This window comes from Zea mays, chromosome 4, assembly GCF_902167145.1.
Source record: "Zea mays cultivar B73 chromosome 4, Zm-B73-REFERENCE-NAM-5.0, whole genome shotgun sequence".
NCBI lineage: Eukaryota > Viridiplantae > Streptophyta > Magnoliopsida > Poales > Poaceae > Zea > Zea mays.
In genome coordinates this window covers 82152131-82169370 of record NC_050099.1, presented here as the reverse complement: position 1 = coordinate 82169370, position 17240 = coordinate 82152131, and the positions used below count along the sequence as shown (strand labels likewise).

The window sequence follows — 17240 nt, the reverse complement described above, 5'->3', positions numbered from 1 at the left end:
GGCACGCACGCATCCGCTGGGGAAGCACTCGCGTGGGTTCTAAATAGTTATGCAATTAGTCATCTTATATTTCAGATTTCTCGCTAGCCAAAGAATGACAAGATATAGTATTTTTGTTAGGTTTATTGAACTTATCTTGGAAAGTGAACACAAGAAAAACAAAATATTGTTTTTAACATCTTATAATAATTTATGTACAAATATGTGTTATACTGTTCTGAGAAAAGATTTCGTAATCCATTTGTGATCCTAGCCACATATAAATTTCATTGTTTTAATCTAGCTATTTCACCACACATTGCAATCATCAGTACCAAGCAGACATAGCCATACATAAATTTCATTATTTTAATCTAGTTATTTCACCACTACATTGCAATCATCAGTACCATGTAGACATCTATATACGAACGGTGGCGGGGCACGACCTCGCCCTGTGTACATCCTCCTTTGCCTCTTAATAGGAGTAGATACTCGAGGGTCGTCTCTTGATTTATTTCTAGAGATAATCCAAATGTTCACAAGAATTATCTAAGAAAGAAACAAGTAATGGGCGCTATTGGTCTACCATATGCATAAAGCTTCTTATCTATTTGATTGAGGCAACAAAATATAGTAGACAATCATGCTTGTTGGAGGCTTGTTCTCAAATGCTATGAATTAAGAACAAGGCAACACAAAATGTTAAACGTCAAAATCCTTCGTCCTTCGAAGCATTATTTCCCTAAGGATATAATGATCTTCGGACGAAGGTTACGAAGGATTTTACCTTCATAAGTTCATTAAATAACGACGTAGGATAAAATGTAAAGGATATAAAAGATAACATAAATAATTATATATTACTCATCAAACATGAACAAAAATATTATTGAATTACAGGTGTACCTCCGATTGAAAGGATATGAAAGTACAAGTGTGACGCAAAAAGCGAATGCCAAGTCCGCGTGAACAGTGCGAGGGTACTGTTCATCTATTTATAGGCACGGGACACAACCCATACAAAATTACATTCATGCCCTTTACACTTGGTAATAATTCTATAGTAATCTGCCGAGGTCTAAATAGCCTTTTCATCTTTAAGTCGGTTTCACTTTTTGTTGTCGCGCCGAAGCTTTCCTGCGTACACCTTCGGCGTTGTATCAACCTTCGTATTACTCTGGTCTGCCGTGACGCCGACTTGGATCCGAAGATACCTGTTCACACATTATACTCTAGAAATACTGTTAAATCCTGTTTTTGAGGACCTTCGGCGACGAAGCATAGACCCAACAGTAGCCCCTTTCGCGGTGCTAGATCGTTTTTCGTAACGAGCTTGATCCGTGAAAAAAGTCTCTTAAGCTTCGGGAAGCCGAAGGTCCAAAAAACACCTTCCCTGAGCTCGTTGCCGAGAAACGATTAAATTTCCCAGCACGTAGCGGTCCCACGTTGCAGAGTTTATTGTTTGTCCCTGCGGTCCACCGCGCAGCGAGCGCAAGCGGGTGTCCGCCTGGTGTAAAAATTCTGGCGCTTCGCCTTCTTACCTGCAGCACTATATAAACAGACGAGTAGGTGTGAAGTTACCACAGCATTCATTGCTATTTGCACTGTTTTCCTACCAAAATTTTCAACCATCGCCGAAGCTTGTCTGTCGAAATCGAACGAAGCTCCAGTTTGAAACCTGCTTCGGAGGAAGAAAATATTAAAGTTTCACAAGTTCATATTTAAATGGCCAGAGTCCGCTCTACCGCCAGGGTTGAGCGCGAGGGGGAGGAAACTGAAGCTTCGGAGACTCTCCCTATCTCCGAAGCCATGCAACGATCGGGGCTAGTGATTTCGGAAAAGATCCCTCATGATGATGCAGAACAAGCAGAACAAGCAAACGCTGAAGCAGAGGAAGAAGATATTGAGGAAACTGATTCCGAAGATGATTATCGCATTGCCATGCCAAGCAAGCCGAGCCACTTGGACTTCGGGAAATCTACTGTTTCGAAGGCTGATCTGTCCAAGATGGTAAAATCGGGCTTTTTTACTGAAAATCAGAAGAAGCTTTTGCGCTTCGGGGGAGAAGAGACTACCCCAAAACCGGAGAAAGATGAAATTGTTATTTTCAAGAGCTTTTTAAAGGCTGGATTAAGGTTCCCCCTACATGGGATCATTGCAGAGGTGCTAAATAGGTTCGGTATCTATTTTCATCAGCTGACCCCTAACGCTATCGTTAGGCTTATTGTTTATATCTGGGCACTCCGAAGCCAAGCAGTGGAACCATTTGCGGACAGCTTCTGCCGGGTTCACGAGTTGCATTATCAAACAAAGGCTAGAAAAGATGGATTGCACGATAATTTTGGTTGCTATAACTTCGCCTATCGGAAAACTACAAAGTTTCCTGTAATTAGCTACCGAAGCAAGTGGGCAGCAGGCTGGAAATCAGAGTGGTTCTATGTCAAGGTTGATGACGACAAGGAAAAGCTTGTACAAAGCCCGCTAGAATTAATCTTCGGAGAAACCCGACCTCGCTGCAACATGACACCCGAAGGTCCAACACAACAAGCAATGAGTGAATTCAGAATTATTGCAGAGCATATCAGCACAAGGGACCTGGTTCAAGAGTTTTTAGCATTCAAAGTTTTTCCCAGTTTGAAAGAATGGGAAATGCCGAAGCTACAGGGGGAAAAGAAAGAAGGTGAACTCGTACGTTTACCTTACTATTTCAAGTTTGAGAAGTACTTTAAAGCACCTTGCCAAGAGTGGCTAGATACGATTGAAGCAATGTGTAATGAAATACTTGGCAATTATTCCAAAAAAGAAGATCAATTGATGACCGCAGCCTTCGGCACCCATCCGAAGCGAAGGCTAAATCGAGTGTTGGACGCCTTGGGCTTTGATTACCCTGATTATGAAAATCTGAACAAGGGTGCTGGGGGCCAAAAAAGAAAAAGGATAACTGAGGCCATGAATGAAGAAAAAGAACCATTAAAAAAGAAAATTCCGAAGAAGAAGAAAGCTTTTTCTCCGAAGCAACAAATGTCCGAAGCAGAAGAAACCCCCGCATCACCTTCTGCTGCTGTCGTTGAGGAAATTCTGAAGGTAATGACCGAATCCTTACCTGCGAAGCTAAGTCCACTGGGCCCTCAACTGACAAAGTTTTTTCAGAAGGACAAGGAGCCCGAAAAATCGAAGAAAACAATCAAGGCGAAGAAACAAAGAATTATTACCGTGACAGAGGTGATCGACAAGACGCCGCCAAGAGCTTCAGCCCAGAAAATACCATCGGCTGCAGAGGGGACAGATATTGAAATTGCACCTTCGGAGGCAGCAGCTGCTGAAGCTGCCTCAGCTGAAGATTTGAACCTGGAGAGCACAATTGAACACATTGACCAAATACTGCTAGACATGGCTGCAGAAGAGACTACGACCGCCGCCGAAGAGACCGTGACCGCAGCGTTGGGGAAAGGAAAAGAAATCACTGATGAAGCTTCAGAAAACGAAGCCTTCATATTCCAGAATTTAGTTGGAGAACAACTATCAAAAGCTGAAGTAGAAGAGCTTAGAGAGTATGCTAAATCCTGTGGATACAAACCTGGGGCACTCCTCTTCGGAGGCGTTGATGATGAAAATTTGGATTGTATTCGAGATCAAATAGGAGCCAAAGTTATCAGTACTCTGTCCAAGAGTATCGGCTTTCCGAAGCTAGAAACAGACATCAGCCGCTACCGACGACAACATATCGTCGGTAGTTTATTTTACTCCAACTTCAAGGTGAAGTATTTTTACCTTAACTCTTATTGTTTCTAATAATGGAAACATGCCTGACGAAGGTTGTTCTTGTACAGAGTATGTTGTTGAGCAAAGCCTTGCAAATGCAGCAAGATTTTGAAGATAAGAAGCACGAAGTTATAATTGAAAATCTGGAAAACAGAATAAAGGAACAATCGGATGTTATTGAGAAGAAGAACTTTGAGCTCCAGGCAGCCGAAGGTTCGTTGGCGGAAGCTGAAGTAAAAATAACAGAACTGAACACGAAGCTTCTCCGCCAGTCTGAACAGTTCGAGCGAGAAAAGCTAGAGCTTACTGCAAAACTTGAAGCCGAAGCTCAACAAAATTCAGATTTGAGAAAACTACTGACAAGTCTTCAAGAAAAATGCTTGGAATTTAGCAATAAATGCATTCAACGATTAAGAAAGATTTTTTACTCAGTTGGAGCCAGCAGTGAAAAATTCACCCCCTCAGCTGAAGATCTACCGAAAACCTTCGAACATATTGAGGGGGAGATTGACGAGCTCGACGAAGTCATAGCTGGGCATGGTGACTTCTGTGCCTGGGTGGCTTCTCGAGGCACTGCTGCAGCTTTCCTGAAGGCTGGCTGCGATCATGCAAAGATTGTCAATAGGCCAAATTTCACCTTATCACCATCAATCCTGGATGATATTCCTGATCTCGCCCGGAGTATCTCGAATAGATTTGTAAAAATGATATGGACAAAAGGTGGGCGAGAAAAGGCTGGAGCCGAAGCTCGTAGCCATCTTGAACCAGTAAGGAACCATACCTTGTGCTTACTTCTTCCTGTAAACTTGATTTTGACTTAAAACGACCTTAATTTTATAGGATGACGAAGCCGAAGCCGAAGCTCAAAAATGACGCCGAAGCCGAAGCTCCTTGGAGATTAGATAGTAGACTGTAGACAGTACTTGAGGAACTTTTGAGATAATTTTTATAACTAAAACTTTTGAGATAACTCCTGTTCATACCTTGTTATATATCCTTATCCTTCCATTGATGTATGAGAAATGCTTTGATGTGGACGAAATTTTCTTTTGAGCCGAAGGCGAAAAAACACCTTCCCTTCTTTTCGTACGCCGCAAAGCTTTCCTTTTTGTACACGAAGCTCTTTCTTCCTCTTCCTTTTCTTCTTTTTGCCGAAACAACCATTTATGTCATGAAGATGATTATCCTACAGATGCCTAGATGAATGTTTATGAATGCAAATGCTATGATGTAATGTGATGTGCAAATGAATGGCCAAACACGTATCCGAAGCCATATTCATAGCCACTATTTTCTTAAAAAACAATCACACCTCAGCTCTGCATTCCCTTAGGAACGACTTTGGAGCTTCTTCGCCTTTACTTTTGACGGAATCAGCGTTAACTTTTCGCTGTAAACTCTGCATTCCCTTAGGAACGACTTTGGAGCTTCTTCGCCTTTACTTTTGGCGGAATCAGCGTTGACTTTTCGCTGTAAGCTCTGCATTCCCTTAGGAACGACTTTGGAGCTTCTTCGCCTTTACTTTTGGCACTCGATGGTGCGTTCTCAGCTTTTACATTTACATTCCTTGGGGGATTTTGCTCTTATAGAACTAAAAAAGGAAATTACATATGCTGGCCCCATTAAAAACCTTTCTCCCCCTTTGGAAAGGAAAAGGGTGCCATGAAAGAAAAAATAAAAAAAAATATGAAAAATTACATCAAGTTATACATAATATCACCGAAGCTCATCCGCATTCCAAGACCTAGGAATGTTATTGCCGTCCATATCCTTCAATCTGTACGAACCGGGTCTTGACGAAGATGCTACTAAGAAAGGTCCGTCCCATTTCAACTGCAATTTGCCCACTGTTTCTGGATTGGCCACTCTCCGAAGCACCAAGTGCCCTGGCTCAATATTTTTTAGCCGAACCTTTCTGTCCCGCCATTTGACTGTTTCGGCTTGATATTTATTGATATTCTCCACAGCTTGCAGTCTGATCCCTTCTAAAGCATCTTTTTCTATAGAATAAGTAGCTTCGGAATCTGATTCTGCCGAAGCTAATATCCTTATTGGTCCGGCTTTAGCTTCCTCCGGAGTTATTGCTTCGTCACCGAATAACAACTTAAATGGAGTAAAACCTGTAGACCTTGATGTTGTTGTGTTGTGGCCCCACACCACTTTGGTTAACTGATCTGGCCATTTTCCCCTGGGTTGGTTGAAGATTAACTTCATTATTCCTGTCATTATAATGCCGTTGGCTCTTTCAACGAGTCCATTTGACTCCGGGTGCCTAACTGATGCAAAATGGATCTTCGTACCAATTTGGTCACAGAAATCCCTGAAAGCTTCGGAGTCAAACTGTGTCCCATTATCCACAGTTATAGCCTTTGGCACGCCGAAGCGACAAACAATATTCTGCCAGAAAAACTTTTGGACGGTGGCCGAAGTTACTGTGGCCAAAGGCTTCGCCTCAATCCATTTAGAAAAATATTCCACAGCTACTATGACATATCTCAGGTTTCCTTGGGCCGGTGGTAACGGACCTAACAAGTCAAGGCCCCACCTTTGCAATGGCCAAGTGGGTTGTATGAGCTGTGTTAAAGACGAAGGCTGTTTTTGATCTTTTGCACATTTCTGACAACCTTCGCACTTTTGAACCAATTCTGCTGCATCCGAAGCTGCCTTCGGCCAATAAAATCCTTGGCGGAAAATTTTTCCAAGTAACGGCCTAGATCCGATGTGAGATCCACACAAGCCTGCATGTATTTCTTTCATTAACTCTATACCTTCGGCTCTAGATAAACATTTGAGTAGCGGAGCACAAACTCCATGTTTGTACAACTCCCCTTCTATTATGACATATGGACGAGCTCTTGCCTCTATCCTCTTGTTATAGGCTTCGTCATCTGAAAGGAATTTACCCTGAAGGTAAGAGATGATCTCAGTTCTCCAATCTTCGCTAAAAACAGGAGATATATTAAGGACTGCTCTTTCAAGAAGTTCCACCGAAGGTGCTTTTATTGTTTCGAAGAACACATCCGAAGGTAAAGGCAGCCCCTGTGCTGCTGACTTAGCTAGCAAATCAGCATGCTCATTTTGTCCTCGAGGGATATTTTTGACAGAAAACCCTTCGAAGGAGGCTTCAATTCTTCGAATCATATCCAGATATTTTTCAAGCTTCGGATCCTTAGCCTTGCAACTCTTGTCAATATGACCCGAAACAACCTGGGAATCAGTTTTAAGTATGGCCCTTCTGATTCCCATTGCTTTTAACTTCCGAAGGCCTAGAACCAATGCTTCGTACTCAGCAATGTTATTTGTGCAACTAAAATCAAGCTTAGCCGCATAACAAGTTTTGATTTTGGAAGGTGAAACTAACACAGCAGCCGCTCCTGCTCCGAAGGTTCCCCAAGATCCATCACAAAACACTGTCCAGGCTTCGTTGTCTTTATTCGTTTCCTCCTCCTGAGCCCCTGGCGTCCAGTCAGCAATGAAGTCTGCCAACGCCTGGGACTGAATCGAAGATCTATGAACATATTCAATACAAAATTCATTGAGCTCTGCAGCCCATTTTTCAATCCTTCCAGTAGCTTCTCGGTTCCTCATAATATCCTTCAGAGGTTGTGAAGAAGGAACAATTATGTTGTAAGCTTGGAAATAGTGCCGAAGCTTCCTGGAGGCCATCAAGACAGCATACAGTACCTTCTCCAACTCTGTATAATTTTTCTTTGATAAACTAAGAACCTCGGAAACAAAATATATTGGGGCCTGCCTCTTAAGTTGACCATCAATCTTCTCCTGGACAAGCGCCGCACTTACCGCTGAGTGCGAAGCTGCCACATATAACAATAAAGGAGCCCCTGGCATTGGTGGAGTCAATGTTGTTAGATCTATCAAATACTGTTTCAGCTCTTCGAAAGCCTTCTGCTGGATTGGTCCCCATTGAAAGACTTCGGCTGACTTCAGCACTTCGAAGAATGGTAAGTTTCTCTCTGCTGATCTAGATATGAATCTATTGAGAGATGCCAATCTTCCTGTCAATCTTTGAGCCCCCTTCTTTGTAGTTGGTGGCTCCATCCGAAGTATAGCTTCAATTTTACTTGGATTAGCTTCAATTCCCTTTGTTGAAACCAAGCATCCAAGAAATTTCCCCTTCTTCACTTCGAAGACGCATTTTTCTGGATTTAACTTTAAGCCAGCTTGCCTGAAACTGGCGAAGGTCTCCTGCAGGTCAGCAATATGATTCTCCTGCTTCGTGCTTTTTACAATGATGTCATCAACATAAGTTAGCACATTTCTGCCTATTTGAGATTGGAGAACCTTCGCAGTCATTCGGCTGAAACTTCCTCCAGCGTTTTTGAGCCCTTCAGGCATCCGAAGATAGCAATATGTGCCACTTGGAGTTATGAAGCTAGTCTTCGGCTCATCTTCCTTTTTCATCCAAATTTGGTGGTAGCCTGAATAACAGTCTAACAGACTCATGAGCTCTGAAGAAGCTGCTGCATCAACTAAAGAGTCTATCCTTGGTAATGGGAATTCATCCTTCGGACAAGCCTTGTTAAGATCTGTAAAATCGATGCACATTCGCCACTTGCCATTGGCCTTTTTTACCATAACAGTGTTAGCTAGCCATTCTGGGTACTTCACTTCTCTGATAACTCCTGCACTGAGGAGTCTTTTGACTTTGTTGCGAGCACCTTCGGCCTTATCATCTGACATTTTCCGAAGCCTTTGCTTTCTGGGTCTAAAGGATGGATCGACATTGAGCGAGTGCTCAATAACATCTCTATTAACTCCACAGAGATCATTGGCTGACCATGCAAAAACATCTTTGTTATTGAACAAAAACCTTACCAAGGTTTTCTCCTGCTCTTCGGATAATTGAGAGCCTAACAGCACCTTCTGCTCTGCTATGTCCTCACATAAGAGCATAGGCTTCGGCTGATCTGCTGAAGCTGCTTTCTCCCTTCTGAATTTGTACTGTTCACAAGCTTCAGCTCCATCTATGCTATGGATTGCTTTTGAGTCAGTCCAATTGCCTTCGGCCCTTCTTGCAGCTTCCTGACTTCCATGGATAGCAATGGGCCCCTGATCCGAAGGTATCTTCATGCAGAGATAGGCAGGATGAAGGATTGCTTCGAAGGCATTGAGGGTACCACGACCAATAATTGCATTGTAAGGGTATTCCATGTCAACAATGTCAAACACAACTTGCTCAGTTCTAGTGTTGTTGATGAACCCGAAGGTCACTGACATGGTGATCTTGCCCAATGCCACAATCTGCCTTCCTCCGAAGCCACAGAGAGGATGTGTAGCATCATGAATCTTATCTTCTGGCTCTTGCATTTGTCTGAAGGCCTTAGCAAATATGATGTCAGCTGCACTGCCTATATCAACCAAGACATTGTGGACCAGAAATCCTTTGATAACACAAGAGATAACCATGGCATCGTTGTGCGGGTAATCTTTGAGCTGAAGGTCCTCTTGGGAGAAGGTAATAGGAATGTGAGACCATCTTGACTTGATGAAGGGTCCTTGCACCCCAACATGCTGTACCCTTCTCTGTGCTTCCTTCTTTTGTTTCTTGTTAGCTGGCTCTGAGGACGAGCCACCTGTGATCGGGAGCACCAGCTTCGAGTCCGAAGTAGCGCCAGCTTGGTCGTTGAACGAAGCCATCAGCTCAAAAAGTGGAAGTGAGTTCACCGGAGGTGGGCGCCAATGTTGGAGGCTTGTTCTCAAATGCTATGAATTAAGAACAAGGCAACACAAAATGTTAAACGTCAAAATCCTTCGTCCTTCGAAGCATTATTTCCCTAAGGATATAATGATCTTCGGACGAAGGTTACGAAGGATTTTACCTTCATAAGTTCATTAAATAACGACGTAGGATAAAATGTAAAGGATATAAAAGATAACATAAATAATTATATATTACTCATCAAACATGAACAAAAATATTATTGAATTACAGGTGTACCTCCGATTGAAAGGATATGAAAGTACAAGTGTGACGCAAAAAGCGAATGCCAAGTCCGCGTGAACAGTGCGAGGGTACTGTTCATCTATTTATAGGCACGGGACACAACCCATACAAAATTACATTCATGCCCTTTACACTTGGTAATAATTCTATAGTAATCTGCCGAGGTCTAAATAGCCTTTTCATCTTTAAGTCGGTTTCACTTTTTGTTGTCGCGCCGAAGCTTTCCTGCGTACACCTTCGGCGTTGTATCAACCTTCGTATTACTCTGGTCTGCCGTGACGCCGACTTGGATCCGAAGATACCTGTTCACACATTATACTCTAGAAATACTGTTAAATCCTGTTTTTGAGGACCTTCGGCGACGAAGCATAGACCCAACAATGCTCTTTATCTCAAAGTGGAAAGTTAAGACATGACACTGAAAAAGGATATGATTATATGAATGACAGTTATGGCTAATAAGATATTCTGTAGTTTTCGGGGTTAAGAAGACTGATTTAAATATGGTAAATAATTAGTATAGCGCCTACCCAATCTCTCATGTACATCAAGTGGCACAAAGCCATTCAAACTTGCATTCTCTTGCTCCATCTCAACAATACAAGCTAATCTATCATGGGTCTGTCAAGAACATATTGCCAGTTTAGCTCCATAGCAAAACAACATCATAAAAAAATAACAGTCTCTCACCTCTAAATTTTTTTGTGTTGCTTCTTGTTTGAATTTGCCATACCTGAACTCTTGCCACAATGTCTGCAGATCGATGGTCCCCAAAACCAGATAACCTTTGGACTAATCTTGGTCCAACATCAAGGCCTCTGGCTTCATATCAAGGTTCTAATAATCAACATATTGGTCAATTTTAACAATGTAGAGTTCTTCAACAAGCATTCTCACCTAAAACATAAACTACAACTACCAAGTGAAGACTGAAGACTATTAAGTTCAAGTACAAAAATAAAGCATATACATAGGACAAGCATCACACAGAAGGAAGCAACAATGATGTGGTACCTGGACCAAAAGGAATCCATGCCAACCATGTGGAAACGTCACATGAGGACTTTGCACACTCCCTCCACAGAAGATTGTGAACAGGCATATCACCATAACTGTCCACATAGTAAGATGATCAATGTAAGATTCAAAACTTATGTGGATAAGAGGCTTTGAGATTACTGTGAGATTCAAATACCTATGCGTTGCGACGGCACACAAATTATTCCATAAGATGATCTATGAAAATGAACAACACAATGTTATAATTGACATCAATATCACCTCGGTATCTCGCAAATTACAATATCACTACTTTAGCATTACCTTTGCCTTCCTTTCCTTTACAGCTAGAAGCATTTCTTCTTCTATAACATGCCGAGATGATCAAAAGGCTATATATGAAAATAAAAATGTATACATTAATGCATCAAATGTTACTATGAATGCAAGTACTAAATTTTTTGAAACAGAAAAAAACTCGACAATCAGTATTACATAATATTTCTCGCTGCGCAAACTAACCAAGCATGTAGCATAAAAAGAGGAAACCAGAACCAGAGCATGTGTTCTGGTTAATGTAAAAATTAAAGCAAACTAATACAAGATGGAAGTACACATTGACAAGATAAGAAAATGCACTAACAACAATGTTCCAAAATAAATTTTTAGTTGTGAGAAATAAAATAGCATAGAAAGAACATTGAGGGCTAAAAGTTTGAAGACCTTGCAGCGAGACATTTAATACTATGAGATAAATTTTATGGTACCACTTTTTGTGTCACTAACTGACTAAAGAGAACAAAAATACTTATGGCCTTGGTATGCACTAAAAGGAACATCACAGGATATGTGGTCGACATCCTACAGTTATCTAAGAACCTTGTTACACGCAGCTAATTGTAAAGCTCCCTACAGGCACCAGCCTAATGAATTAAAATACCACCATCAAATTTTGGAAAACTGTTGGTTGTATGCAGTTATCTATCAGACCCAGATTTTCCAAACAGTAGAGCATTGTTTGGCGAAATTTTGAAGAACTTTTTAGTAATCTATCAAACTGTGTGCATTCACTACTCTAGATTCACACCAATTTCCAAACCAGAGAATCTAAGTTCATGAATGTATTTAAATGCCTCCATCTATTATGAAATAAAATAGGACACAAAAATATGTTGAATGTACATGTAAACAGATCTTAGTGAAAGCTTAATGAGCTCACCTATCGGCTGCCCTTAGCAGCTGTAGCAGACACAGACATCACCACCAGCCTTGTGATGAAGCTCCAGGAGGAGCACCGCGTTCAAAGGTGCATATAGCTCACTGAAAAAATATTGGGCATGCAACTAAGGCAAATTCGCTATGGGAAAATTCAAAATTATTCTAAATAACTTTGGGCATTTGTTTTCGCACCGTTGGAGTACTATACCACACATCGCAGTCATGGATGTGCGATGTATACAACTATGCACACTTGCCATATATGTCGTTTTAATTCTCTTTTGATTTACCTTAAACAATGGTTGTGATATAATGTTATGTCATGTCATCGTCAGGCATCTTCTGTCCATTCACTAAACAATTGACTAAAACAAGGCCTCATATCTCCAGCTCAAAAATTTGGTCATGATTCTAGTCTTGAGCACATGCCTGCCTCCGTGATAATGATCTAGCCATGATACTACTACCCAAACAAGTGAACAAATAGTCTACGCAAAGTAATTCCGTAAATCCTACTAACTATGAAATCCACCAAAGTTCGTTGCTATTTTCAACAAGTAGTTAAGATTACTATGTTTCTTCTACTATACAATATGCGAAACTGGTTGTACCATCTCTAATTCCTGCAAGTTACAATACAATTTTTAGAACAAAATAACTCACCACACAGAGCGCTCTGATGACCTTGTCATTGTACGCCTCAGGGTCAGATGCCTGCATCTCTAGCAAATCGTTGCCATTGTCTTCCCCTGCTCCCTCCTAGATAGTCGTCACGGTCGTCTGGTGCCCATTGATAAGCTGTTGTGCCCACCTATCGCGTGTTGGATAGCCTTATAGGTGCTTATTCACACCGCCAATGTCCACCTTGATAAATTCATCTGCAACCTAATAGTGGTAAAGTTCATACAAGGGTTTCAATGATGAAGTCGGCACGTCGATCGACAGCCTCGGGTCGTCCCCTACGAGACGTGGAGATCGGGAGAGCATCACAGCGAGGCGGCGGCCGGGCATCGTGTAGTACCTCTACAAAACCGCAGTGAAAAAAGACATACATCAAAAAATTAAGTCAATAATAATATACCGTCCACCACACCAAGCCCCACCCCATGTCCCAACCTCAACCCTCGTCCCCCAACCCAAAAAACTTGGTAAATTGTACAACATAATCGCGATCTCTCTTCCAGTCCGTAGAAATAAGTACAAGCATGGAACACTACCAGCACAAACGGAAAAATGGATCAACCTACCATTTGTGGTGTCCCGCGGGAGCCGTCCAATGAAGAACTTCCTGAAATTACCAAACCAAAGGCCAACCAATCAGTCCGATTAATCCAGATCCAGTCGTAAATTAGCAAGAGAGAGGGGTGCTAGAAATTTATACCTCGGGTTGTAGCTGCCACCGCCTCCACCGATGTCCCAGATGGCGCAAAGATGGCCGGTGTCGCGGATGGCATGGAGACATCTGGCGACGCGAGGATATGCAACGATGCTGGGGCGGCTGATGCGTGGAAGATGCAATCTGCTTGCGGCGCGGAGGCGAGCGTACGCACGAAGGATGGAAAGGCGGCAGTCGCGAAGGCGGCTGACGCGGACACCACAGTGCATGATGGCGTATTTATCGGCGTCCAGCACCCGCTCCTCCCAGGCGCGGGCAGATTTTTTTAGGGCGAAGAGCAGGACGTCGAGCGAGTGTGCGTCGACCACCGGCTCGCTCACTGGCGCGACACGGCAGAACTGCGCCGGTGGCCGGGAGAGAGACCACGGAGGCGCGGGTCGGGGACGGCATGGGGCCGCACATCGACGCTGAAAGTCGTCTAGAGGGGGGTGAATAGGTGAAACCAAAAATTTATAACTTTAAACACACACTTTAAGTCGGGGTTAGCGTTAGAGTTAAATTCAAGTCGGAAAAAAGGGAAAACAAATCAACAAAGAAATAAGGCGAGTGAACACGGTGATTTGTTTTACCGAGGTTCGGTTCCAAGGAACCTAGTCCTCGTTGAGGAGGTCACAAAAACCGGGTCTATTTCAGCCCTTTCCCTCTCTCAAACGGTCACTTAGACTGAGTGAGCCTTCTTCCTTAATCTCACGGGTCACTAAGACGCCGCAAGGACCACGACACACTTGGTGTCTCTTGCCTCGCTTACAAAGCACTTGAGAATAAGAATGGAAAAGAAAAAGGCCAAGCCAAGCAACAAGAGCAACAAAGAACACAAGAAAACCCTCTCTCAAGTCCCTAATGGAATTGAGTTGATTTGGAGGCTTTGGAGAGCATCCAATCTATTTGATGTGTCTTGGAGTGGAGTCTTTTGATGTTGTATTGAATGCAATGTTTGGAATGCTTGGATGGATATGAATGAGGTGGTTGGGGGTATTTATGGCCCCCAACCACTTCCATAGCCGTTGGGGAGGCTGCTGGCGATGGGCGCACCGGACAGTCCGGTGCGCCACTGGACAAGTATTGTGCGCTGTCCAGTGCGCCGCCATGTCACCCAACCGTTAGGGTTCGGAGCGAAGTCGACCGTTGGGGCTTTGTCTTCTTGTGGCACCGGACAGTCCGGTGCCATACCGGACAGTCCGGTGCCCTCTGACTTCGCGACTCTGACTTGTATCGCGACACTGTTCACATAGTAGATACTTTTGCAGTCGACCGTTGGCGCTGGATAGTCGTTGCCCCCTGACTCACCGGACAGTATGATGGCACACCGGACAGTCCGACGAATTATAGCGGAGCGCGCCTTCATTTTTCCGAGAGTGGCTGGTTGACACCTGTACAGCCCTGGTGCACCGGACACTGTCCGGTGGCACACCGGACAATCTAGTGCGCCATTCTTTAGCACACTCAAGTCCTTTAGCTTCGTTTCAAATGAGTCCCTAACTTGAATATTTAATTGGATTGTGTTGAACCTTATGCACCTGTAATATATGAGTTCTAGACAAACTAGTTAGTCCATGTGTTTGTGTTGACAATCAACCACCAAAATTAATTATGGGAAAAGGTTAACCCTATTTCCCTTTCAATCTCCCCCTTTTTGGTGATTGATGCCAACACAAACCAAAGCAAATAATAAGTGCAGAAATGTAACTAGTTTGCATTTAGAATATGCATAGGTTACTTGGAGTTAAACCATTTGGAAACCTCAATATATATGAATGGATTGCTTTTTCTTTTATTTAACATTTTGGACCATATTTGCACCACTTGTTTTGTTTTTTGCAAATCCTTTTGGAATGGAAAATCTTTTAAAAGTCTTTTTGCAAATAGTCAAAGGTATATGAATAAGATTGCAAGAAGCATTTTCAAGATTTGAAATTTCTCCCCCTGTTTCAAATGCTTTTCCTTTGACTAAATATAACTCCTCCTGAATGAAATTCTCCTCTTAGCTTTCAAGAGGGTTTTGAAATAGATACCAAATTAAAGATGATTTTTAAGGATGCCAATTTAAGGATTAATTGTAAATTAGATACCAATTGAAACATACCAATTAAAACTTCATTTCAAAATTTTTTGAAATTTGATGGTGGTGCGGTCCTTTTGCTTTGGGCTTAATATTTTCTCCCCCTTTGGCATTAATCGCCAAAAACGAAGACGTTGAGAGCCCTCTCTTATTTTCTCCCCCATTGATAAAGAAATATGAGTGAAATATTATACCAATTTGAGAGTGGAGGAACAACGACAAAGGGTAGATGATACCGTCAGAGTTGTGGAGTGGAAGCCTTGTTCTTTGACTCCATTTCCCTTTCAATCTACGACTTAGTATAAAAATATACTTGAAAACACATTAGTCGTAGCTTTGGTACAAGAATAATAAGAAATATGCATTTGTACCAAAATTAAAGAGACATGATCAAAGGTATATAAATGAGCTATGCGTGCAATGTTTCAATCAAAATTCCGAGAATCAAGTATATTTAGCTCATTCCTAAGTTTGCTAAAGGTTTTATCATCTAGTGGCTTGGAAAAGATATCGGCTAATTGATTCTTGGTGTTTACATAAGCTATTTTGATATCGCCCTTTTGTTGGTGATCCCTCAGAAAGTGATACCGAATATCTATGTGATTAGTGCGGCTGTGTTCAACGGGATTATCCGCCATGCGGATTGCACTCTCATTATCACATAGGAGAGGGACTTTGCTCAATTTGTAGCCATAGTCCCTGAGGGTTTGCCTCATCCAAAGTAATTGCACACAACAATGGCCTGCAGCAATGTACTCGGCTTCGGCGGTGGAAAGAGCTACGAAGTTTTGTTTCTTTGAAGCCCATGACACCAGGGATCTCCCCAGAAACTGAAAGTCCCTGATGTGCTCTTCCTATCAATTTTACACCCTGCCCAATCGGCATCGGAATATCCTATTAAATCAAAAGTGGATCCCTTGGGGGTACTAAAGCCCAAACTTAGGAGTGTAAACTAAATACCTCATGATTCTCTTCACGGCCCTAAGGTGAACTTCCTTAGGATCTGCCTGGAACCTTGTACACAAGCATACAGAGAGCATAATATCCGGTCGAGATGCACATAAATAGAGTAAAGATCCTATCATCGACCTGTATACCTTTTGATCTACGGACTTACCTCCTGTGTCGAGGTCGAGATGCCCATTAGTTCCCATGGGTGTCTTGATGGGTTTGTCATCCTTCATTCCAAACTTATTAAGTATGTCTTGAATGTACTTGGTTTGGCTGACGAAGGTGCCATCTTGGAGTTGCTTGATTTGAAATCCTAGGAAATACTTCAACTCCCCCATCATAGACATCTCGAATTTTTGTATCATGATCCTACTAAACTCTTCACAAGTTGACTTGTTAGTAGACCCAAATATAATATCATCAACATAAATTTGGCATACAAACAAGTCTTTTGCAACAGTTTTAGTAAAGAGATAGGATCGGCTTTACCAACTTTGAATCCATCAGTGATAAGGAAGTCTCGTAGGCATTCATACCATGCTCTTGGGGCTTTCTTGAGCCCATAAAGCGCCTTTGAGAGTTTGTAAACATGGTTAGGATAATCACTATCTTCAAAGCCGGAAGGTTGCTCAACATAGACCTCTTCCTTGATAGGTCCATTGAGGAAGGCACTTTTCACGTCCATTTGATAGAGCTTAAAGCCATGGTAAGTATCATAGGCAAGTAATATACGAATTGACTCGAGCCTAGCTACGGGTGCATAAGTTTCATCAAAGTCCAAACCTTTGACTTGCGAATAACCTTTGGCCACAAGTCGGGCTTTGTTCCTTGTCACCACACCATGCTCATCTTGCTTGTTGCGGAATACCCATTTGGTACCTACAACATTTTGGTTAGGACGTGGAACT

The 17240-nt window shown here is 42.4% G+C and overlaps 1 long non-coding RNA gene across 2 annotated transcripts; it reads right to left on the bottom strand.

Annotated features, from left to right (window-relative positions):
* Positions 1–9708: 9708 nt before the first annotated feature.
* Positions 9709–12930, bottom strand: LOC103653442 (uncharacterized). Of its 2 annotated transcripts, XR_002268741.2 has the most exons (6): positions 12590–12930; positions 11928–12028; positions 11033–11100; positions 10905–10945; positions 10724–10821; positions 9709–10546 (listed from the first exon to the last, which is right to left on the bottom strand). It is a non-coding gene; the product is annotated as an uncharacterized lncRNA (long non-coding RNA). The 2 variants fall into 2 exon arrangements; XR_002268740.1 differs by having other exon boundaries at positions 9774–10821.
* Positions 12931–17240: the final 4310 nt, after the last annotated feature.